At 42.6% G+C, this 9114-nt stretch overlaps 1 non-coding gene across 1 annotated transcript; it reads left to right on the top strand.

Annotated features, from left to right (window-relative positions):
- The first annotated feature begins 7434 nt into the window (after positions 1 to 7434).
- Positions 7435 to 7506, top strand: TRNAP-AGG. Its single transcript has one exon. It is a non-coding gene; the product is annotated as a tRNA-Pro (tRNA).
- Positions 7507 to 9114: the final 1608 nt, after the last annotated feature.

Genomic DNA, 9114 nt, shown 5'->3' with positions numbered 1-9114 from the left:
GTAACAAAGGTTGTAAAATAGGGCTAAGCTTCCTTAACAGCTGTCTTGCTTAGCAACATAAATTTTTTGCACTCAATTGTGGCCGCACATCGAGGACTTCCTATATTTGATAGCTTCAACCACTTCCTCTTCCTCCTCCCCTTGTAGTAACAGATTTATTAGTTCTCTCTTTCACGTTGTACAACAATTCAGAAATTGCTTCTCGCTTCCCATAGGTTTTCCCAGAGAGTTCTTTATTTTCTGATGTTTTAACTTGGGAGATGCTAATCAGGATTTAGGGATGCATAAGGAATCAGTTTAGAGGAAGTCAGGCCAGGTAGAGTCACACCTTTCCTGCTTCAGATCCTGATTGGTAGATGTTTTCCCCACCTGTTGGCTGGTGAGGTAGGACGCAGCATTCACAAATGAAAGCAACACATTACAAATAAAAGCAAAAAAACAACAACAACCATGCCTGAGGTAACTTCATCTAATAAAAACAATCAAGACACAAAACCTCTCAACCCAGATCCTGGAGGAAAAGTCTTCTGAAAGGTTGGGGCCCTATGAATCTCCTGGAGGATGCTATTTTGTAGGACAGGCAAGCAATAGAGAAGGCATATCTCCTCGGTCCTGCCAAGTGTTAGTGCTCAAATGATAGGATCCCAATTTTATTGGAAAGGCAGAAATTACTGGAAACAAGCAGTTCCCCCAACAACCAAGTTTTGCACCATGAAGGACTTTATAAGTCACAACCAGCAATTTAGAATTACACCCAGAAGTCTCTTGATAACCTGCGCAGCTCTTGAATTATCGGTGAACAAAGGTGCCCACAACTTCTTGTATTGCTGAATTCTGGACCAGCTATAACTTCTGAGTCGTTTTCAAGTTCAGCCTTGAAATACAAGTCCCATATAGCAGGGCTTTTCAACCTTTTCACCCATTGTACCACTTTTAGGATATGGCAATATCCGAGTACCACCAGTCACCTAGCAAGATGTCAAAAACTTGATGACCAAAAACAAAAAAAAGGAAAAAAGTGATAAAGTACAGGTAGTCCTCGACTTACAACAGTTCGCTTAGTGACTGTTCGAAGTTACAATGGCACTGAAAAAAGTGCGCCCCAAGCCACAGCCGAGCAAGACACCTGCCTGCCCACCTGGTGGCGCTCTTCCTCCTGTCCGAGGTTTTCATTGTTGTGAGCATTTCTGTTGAGGATTGGCAGTGGGGGTGGGGTGGGGGGGTGTTTGGTTTTTATTCCCCCCGTCTGCTTGGTGGTTGCAGCAGGTTTTGGTCACTTCACATGACCCTGGGACACTGTGACCGTCATAAATATGAATCAGTTGCCAAGCATCTGAATGTAAATCACAAGACCCTGAAGATGCTGCAACATTCCAGCTGATCGGCGCTTCTTCTGGGCTCAGCAGAAGTGCCAGGATCAGTGCCGAGCTCCAGCTGGAGCCTGGCGCTGATCCTGGCATTTCCACTGAGCCCTGACAGTCCTGCAGCTCCAGCCATCTCTCGCTCAGGTTTGTGTGGTGCTGCTGTGGTGGAAAAACCACGATACGTACATCAGAAGACAAGACCACAAAGGGTTGGAGAACACAGGTTTATTATTTGCGCAAAGGTTCAGAGCATTCATATGACAAATTCTGAACACCGGGTTATTCTCAGCATGTCATTCTTATACAGCTTGCCACCCATGCATAACCTAATGGATGACTTCTTATCTACCTTTAACACACTAAAAAAAGATAAGTTTATATCTTGAACCCACACCCATAGGAAAAAAGGAAGTTGATACAATTGACAGAAAACCACACTGCCGACAAGTGTAATATCTTACACCATCTGAGACCTTCAGTTAACATTTCTTGTAAAAAGGTTTCTTCATAGAATTGCACACAGGTCATCACACTCAGCCAGTTTATAATATTAGTTAATGCCTGCTAAACATCACTCCTGTTAATTAAAATATTTGTTTATAGTATTTTTCCATCTCTCTCTCCGTCTCTGCCTCACTGCCACCGGTTCAGCTCATTCCTCTCCCCTGCTACCACTTTTCTAGGATGGTCGCGTACCATCTGCCAGGTGCCAATGTACCACAGGTAGTACCGTACCACTGGTTGAAAAGCCCTGCCATATAGAGTAGTAACCTAGACAAGAAATGACTAAGGTGTGAATGATCATGGTTTCCCAATCCAGGAAAGGTGCAAGTAGCACACAAGGCAGGTCCTCTGAACTGTAGCTCCTATCTGCTCTTCACACAGGAACTGTAAATCTGGGAGGACCTCCCAAATTGTACCCAGGTTTGTCTATGGTGGCATCAACCCAAAGCAAATCAAAGATGGAAATTCCCTGGATCTAGGTAGCTCCAAAATACACAGCTACCTGATCTTGTGAACGTTGAGCTTCAGGCTGTTTTTTCCCCATTTTAGATCTCCATAGCTTCCAGACACCAAGAAAGATTGCAGTGGCATCACTTGGACAGTTGAGTTCAGAAGTATAACTCCATGTTAGTGGGTGACCTCACACAGTGTAGATGTAGACGTTCAATGGGGGTTGACAAGAATCAAGTCCTAAGTATATCCAGAGTAGGGGCTGAAGGCTGGACCTCTCCTTCCCATCATGACCAACTACTAGAACTAACCCTGTAAGAATGTGGAGAACCATGGTAGGAGCACTGTGCCTCCTACTCATAAGCCACTGCAGAAGGATGCTATGATTGATATCAAAAATTCAAAGAGAACAAGGATGGATGCATCACCTTCCCAATCCTGCCACAGGTAATCTACAAAAGTAATAAATGATGTTTTGGTGCTGTCTCAATATGTGAAGTCCAACTGAAAGAGACCCTGATAAACTACTTCCTTCAGAAATCTCCGAAATTGTAGGCCATTAGCCTTCTCTACATTTTCCCCCAGAAAAGAAGTGTTGAAGATGGATTAGGAATTATGCAAGATTCTAGGATCTAATGATGGTTTCTTGAGGAAAGAGTAGATCATTACTTTCTTAAACAGAGACTGGATTCTATAATTTTTCTCAGAAAAGAAATGTAGAAGATGGGTTGGGAATTATGCAAGATTCTAGGATCTAGTGATGGTTTCTTGAGGAAAGAATAGATCAGTACTTCATTAAGCAGAGACTGGATTATCTTTTAGATCAGGGGTATCAAACTGCCAGCCCATGGGCTGAACGCATCACGACAAAACCACACCCACCCCATTTCTGGCAATGGGAAAAAAGTTCTGATATGTCGCACGATATCACATGACGTCGCGAGTTTGACATGTCTGCTTTAGATCCATCACCTATTACATCCCACGAGGCCTTGACCAACGAGGAAGGAAATGGATCTAATATGCAGGTGCCTGCATTGACAGCTCTGAGGACCTCAACCAGATTTTATTTCTTAATAGATCTTATCTGGATCAGCTCAACTAGATCTGCCCAGCTGGAGCTCAACTCAGATCAAATCTAAGTGTCTTTTCTCAACTGACACCTTCAATAATCCTCACATTAACCCAAACTGTGATTAATCAGTTCACAGTACTGATTAATCTACACTTGCTTATGCATAATCATACCTTATAAATCACAATACCAGAATTCAAACAAAATGTACTAATCACTGAATGTGTCAGACTCCATCTGTAGTGCTGTGTCCCATTCTGAGCACTGTGTTTCAAACAAAGTCAATGACAATTTGTCGGGAGATGTACAGAGAAGATGAGGTGTCCAGAATGAGGCAGGATTACAGGATCTGGTATGTTTTGTCTGTAGAAGAGAGAGCTGAAGGAAGCTCTTGAAATAACCTTCAACTTTCTGAATGGTTGTCACTCAGAAAATGGACTGGATTTATTCTCTGCCCCAGAACCAATGAATCTTAGATAATTAGAGAAAATTCCTGATTGTATGAATTGAGGAACTCAAAGAGTTGATGAAATTGGGAAGTTCAGGACCTAGTCCCTGACTAAATTCATAATCAAGACTTCTTATGGGATGCAAGACCATACAGGCACCTGGAGGGATGTCCTCCAACTGGTGAAATCCAATCTTTAAGTGGAGATACATCAGTGTGATGACCTTAAGGTTTTTGGGAGGCGAGAAGATTTGGCCAGTTAGAGTTAATTTGGAGGCTGCACCATGCCCAACACCAAGTATACCATATCAAAGTCCATCCCACCCATCATCACTTTCTGATAGACCAGGGATAGGCAACCTTGGCTCTTTTATGACTTGTGGACTTCAACTCCCAGAATTCCTGAGCTAGCATGGCTGGCTCAGGAATTCTAGGAGTTGAAGTCCACGAGTCATAAAAGAGACAAGGTTGCCTACCCTGTGATAGACCAATCTTCAAAGTGGAGACACCATCCCAAAATAAAGACCCAAATAAACCAGTCTGAGTCTAAAAATCATGTGGTAGAGAAATCCCCCCTAAAGACATTCCTGGGCGATGGTATTGTCACTGGCAAATTCTTTCAACCCAGAAGCACCCTTCAGTTAGCTATGTTGGTGCTTCTGACACAAATACAGACAGTGTGGTTGCTATTCTAGTAATTGGTTGTGAGAGTGGATGGACCTGTTTTGGCCTGGAAGGATATTGGAGTCATGATTTCTATAGTGCTCACTTGCTTCTCAAACTCAACAGGTCATCAAGACAGCATGAGTACAAAACACTGTTTACCAAAGGCCACCAGAGACATTGAGCATTCTTTTCAGTGGAAAGATTGGAAAGGAGAGTGAGTGTTTATCATGATGGAAATCTCTGTCCCATATTTGGAGAAGGTTTAGTAAAACATGTATGAGAGACTTGCCCACTAGGAGAAAAAGTTCAAGAGTTGGCCAAGATGGACCTCCTTATTCTGACTCCAAAGATTTACCCAGAGCCTGTCTTGGAATCGGGGATATCCCTCCAGGAGATGGAGCTGCAGCAGAAAAAAAAACTGGTCTAGATACATGGCTCCAAATGAAACAGTGAGGTAGAAATCCATGTATTTTGGGAAACAGAGGATGGGACCCATCGATCCAGTCTTAGAGGAAGGAGACAAAAGTAAATCCTCTGGAAGGAAGAGAAAAAAAAATAAAAGACTAACGTTGAAAGTCTCTCCCACATATACATAGGAAGGGTGCAAATCTTAAGGACAGTTAGCTACATCTAGTAAGTTTTTTCAAGCACATCTTAAGCTTGTGCATAATTTCTAAATGGACATATGGGGGATGGGTAGAACCAAAGAAAGGATAAGCTAATTTTTTACTGGGCAGGGTATGGTGGGGGCTATGGTATGGTAGGATAGGATTGAAAATATAAGATCCTGTGACATTTGCCAGAAAATGGGAAACAGAGAGCAGTTGTAGACATCTTGGGGTCTACCCAATCTAAGGCATCCTGGGTGAAGCCATATAGAATTGCGTGGAAAGGTACATTAGGTTGTTGAAAGAAAAACCAGTTCCAGCTCCAAGCCGGGAATAAACATGGAGGCTGCTTTTGAAAGAAGGTTCTTGTTTATTGATGAGCAGAACCAGCAACAGCATGCAGTTCTGGCACAGCTAACCAAATGGAGTTGAGAGTGGGTGGATCTTTATGGGGCTCTGTGCAATGAGGTGGACTTTTGGGTCTTTTGCTAATCTAATGGTGATGGGTTAATCCTGTTATGTCCTAAAGGTCTTGTCCTGTCCTTAGAATTTGGGTGGGGGAATGTAAATCCCATCAGCTGTGAGGCTGAAGGCGTTTTGTTTATGAATAGATTGGACAAGTCTTCCTGAATTGATTAGAACAGGGCTTTTCAACCTTTTCACCCATTTTACCCCTTTTAGGATATGGCAACATCCGAGTACCACCAGTCGCCTAGCAAGGTGTCAAAAACTTGATGACCAAAAAAAGAAAAAAAGTGATAAAGTACAGGTAGTCCTTGACTTACAACAGTTCGCTTAGTGACTGTTCGAAGTTACAATGGCACTGAAAAAAGTGCCCCCCAAGCCACAGCCGAGCAAGACACCTGCCTGCCCGGCCGGCGGCGCTCTTCCTCCTGTCCGAGGTTTTCATTGTTGTGAGTATTTCTGTCGAGGATTGGCAGTGGGGGTGGGGTGGGGGGTGTTTGGTTTTTATTCCCCCATCTGCTGGGTGGTTGCAGCAGGTTTTGGTCAATTCACAAGACCCTGGGACACTGTGACCATCATAAATATGAATCAGTTGCCAAGCATCTCAATGTAAATCACAAGACCCTGGAGATGCTGCAACATTCCAGCTGATCGGCGCTTCTTCTGGGCTCAGCAGAAGTGCCAGGATCAGCGCCGAGCTCCAGCTGGAGCCTGGCGCTGATCCTGGTGCTTCCACTGAGCCCTGACAGCCCCGAAGAAGCGCCAATCAGCTGGAAAGCGGCACTGATCCTGGCGCTTCTGCTGAGCCCTGACAACCCTGCAGCTCCAGCCATCTCTCGCTCAGGCTTGTGTGGTGCTGCCACCAGTTCAGCTCATTCCCTTCCCCCGTTACTACTTTTCTAGGATGGTCACGTACCACCTGCCAGGTGCCAATGTACCACAGGTGGTACCCGTACCACTGGTTGAAAAGCCCTGAACTAGAAAACCTGCATTCCTAAAGGTTTCTTAGTTTGAAGCTGTTTTCCTGTAGCAGGGTGTTTGGGGATGCTTTTAAGAAGATCTTTCTCCTCTTCTCCTTTGGGGAAATATTCTATCCTGTCTTTTTTAATATTCCCCAAAACGTTTCATTCTGTGTGTGCGGTTGCTGACTTTCTACAGTATGACGCTGGTTTCATGTCTTTGCTCTCTTTTTTTCTTCAGCCTGAACATCCCCAGATCTTTCAGTTGGTCCTCATAGGTCATGTCCTCACGTTCTGGCATCATCTTTGTTGAGCTCCTCTACAACCTCTCTAATCTGTCAATGTTTTGCTGGAAATATAGTACTGCATATAGCCCACTGGCTGGGGAATTCTGGGAGTTGAAATCCACATATCTTCAAGCTGCAGAGGTTGAGAAGCACTAAGCACTAAGCAAATGACAAGCCTGAGTGTGGTTTGGGTCAGGAGGTGACCCCTTCCTCCTTTCATCAAACTTGGTTTGGCCAAGTGTAAGAAATACTGTAAATAGCAAGGACTAGCAACACTACTGCTCTCCAATTGTAGAAGTAACCCATATATCTTTTTGAAGAGTTTTACTTTAAAGAGTAGAGAAAGAATACTTGGAGTCATGAAATTTAGAAGTTGTAAGGAGTATGTTCCAAAAATAAACAATTAAAACGAAATTACACTAGGTACTCTTAGAACTGGACATGATTGAATGGGAGAAAAACTGTTTTTAGGCAATAATGCATTTGTACCACTAGGTGGTGCAACTACCTCCTACCTACAGAACTGCTTATTCTATATTCCAACGTGTCATATATAATTATTTGATGTACAGTAGGAAGTTATGCGAAAACTTTTTTTAAAGTCAGCTGGCTCGTTGGTCTAGGGGTATGATTCTCGCTTAGGGTGCGAGAGGTCCCGGGTTCAAATCCCGGACGAGCCCTTTTTGAAACGGCAATATAAATAAATAAATGAATAAAAGACTGTAATCCCATTCAAATGTTGAAACTCCCTTAGATAAACACAGCTACTTTACATGGATGCTTTACAGAACTTTTTTCCCCCTTAAGGATCTATATTTTATATTTTGAATTATCATTTTCTTTTAAAATTTGCAAGTTTGGGGACAGCTTGACGGGAAGCGCATTCAGCATTTATCCCGCTTATTTGGATAGTTTCCAATCTATTATAGATCCTTCATTTTAAATTTTATTTTAAAATGCTGTACATTTGCCAACTGCTATCAGTAAAGCATCAAAAAGCAAGCCAGTTTTAGCTATCACTTGTTAAACACAGCACTGAAAGGTGAACATGTGCAGAGTGCTTTCCTACTGAACTTCAGCTCTGAAAAAAATGAAAACTAGAAATTAAAGGTTCTTGTTTAGTCACCTTTAAAGGATTGAAAAATTCTCCTTTAGCATCGATATGCCTCTGCTTAAATAAAAATATATCCTCAAAATTGATGTGTAGGAATCATGGTTTAATTTAAAAGCTGTAATACAACACACACACACCACACAAACATTTAATATGCATTTTGAATGGTTATTCTTAGACTTCCAACTAAATGTTAGTATTATTAAAGCAATTTGGAAGTAGAAATTTTAATAGCTTTCTTTCAGATAAATTAGCCTGGGGGAAAAAGGGCCTTTTTTAACAGAGAAAGAGAGAGAGAAAAAACTTCTGCTTCTTCGTTGTGTGGGAACACTTAGAAGAAAATGGTGGATTCACTCACTATGCAAGTGGGAATGATCACATGATCATCTTTTACAATGCCCCCTGCTGGAAAGTAAAGTCATTGGGGAAGCCAGCAGGAAATTGGAAGTTGCTCCTTCTTCTACTGTTCTTTTGCCTACCCTACTCTACTCTAGTTACAAATAAAACCAAGTACATTTTGAAGTAAATGTCCATGGAGATTCTCAATCATCCAGGTCATTGTTGTCCCAAAGATGCTTTTTCACAAGACAACTGGACTTTTTTGTGTGTTTCTTTGAAGACATTTCACTTCTCATCCAAGAAGCTTCTTCAGCTCTGACTGGATGGTGGGGAATGGAAGGATTTATACTCCTTGCAGACAGCTGGTCATTTGCATTCTTTTAGAGAGTTGTTGAGGCCACCTGGAAATTTATCTGTTTTGTCAGAGTCACCTGAGTAGTACAAATGGGTGTGGAGCCATCTTGGAACTGTTGAAAGGCTGTGTTGTAGACGGGAGATAGATGATGTCACATCCCTTCCTCTCTGTTGAAAGAGGGCTGTTCAATTTTGATGGCCAATAGATGGCCTCTTTGACCCCTCTTTCCCTCTCTCAACAGAGGGGGAGGGATATGACACCATCTATTTCCTGTCTACAACACAATCCTTTCAACAGTTCCAAGAAGGCTCCACATCCATTTGCACCACTCAGATGACCTTGAGGACACAGATAAACTTCCAAGTGGCCTCAATGACTCTCTAAAAGAATGCAAATGACCAGCTGTCTGCAAGGAGTATAAATCTTTCCATTCCCCGCCATTCTAGTTAGAGCTGAAGAAGCTTCTTGGAAGAGAAGTGA

Source organism: Protobothrops mucrosquamatus, unplaced genomic scaffold (genome assembly GCF_001527695.2).
Source record: "Protobothrops mucrosquamatus isolate PMUCROS unplaced genomic scaffold, P.Mucros_1.0 scaffold1323, whole genome shotgun sequence".
NCBI classification, from domain to species: domain Eukaryota; kingdom Metazoa; phylum Chordata; class Lepidosauria; order Squamata; family Viperidae; genus Protobothrops; species Protobothrops mucrosquamatus.
Note: the sequence above shows the minus strand (reverse complement) of the source record. Positions and strands in the feature narration are given on the sequence as shown.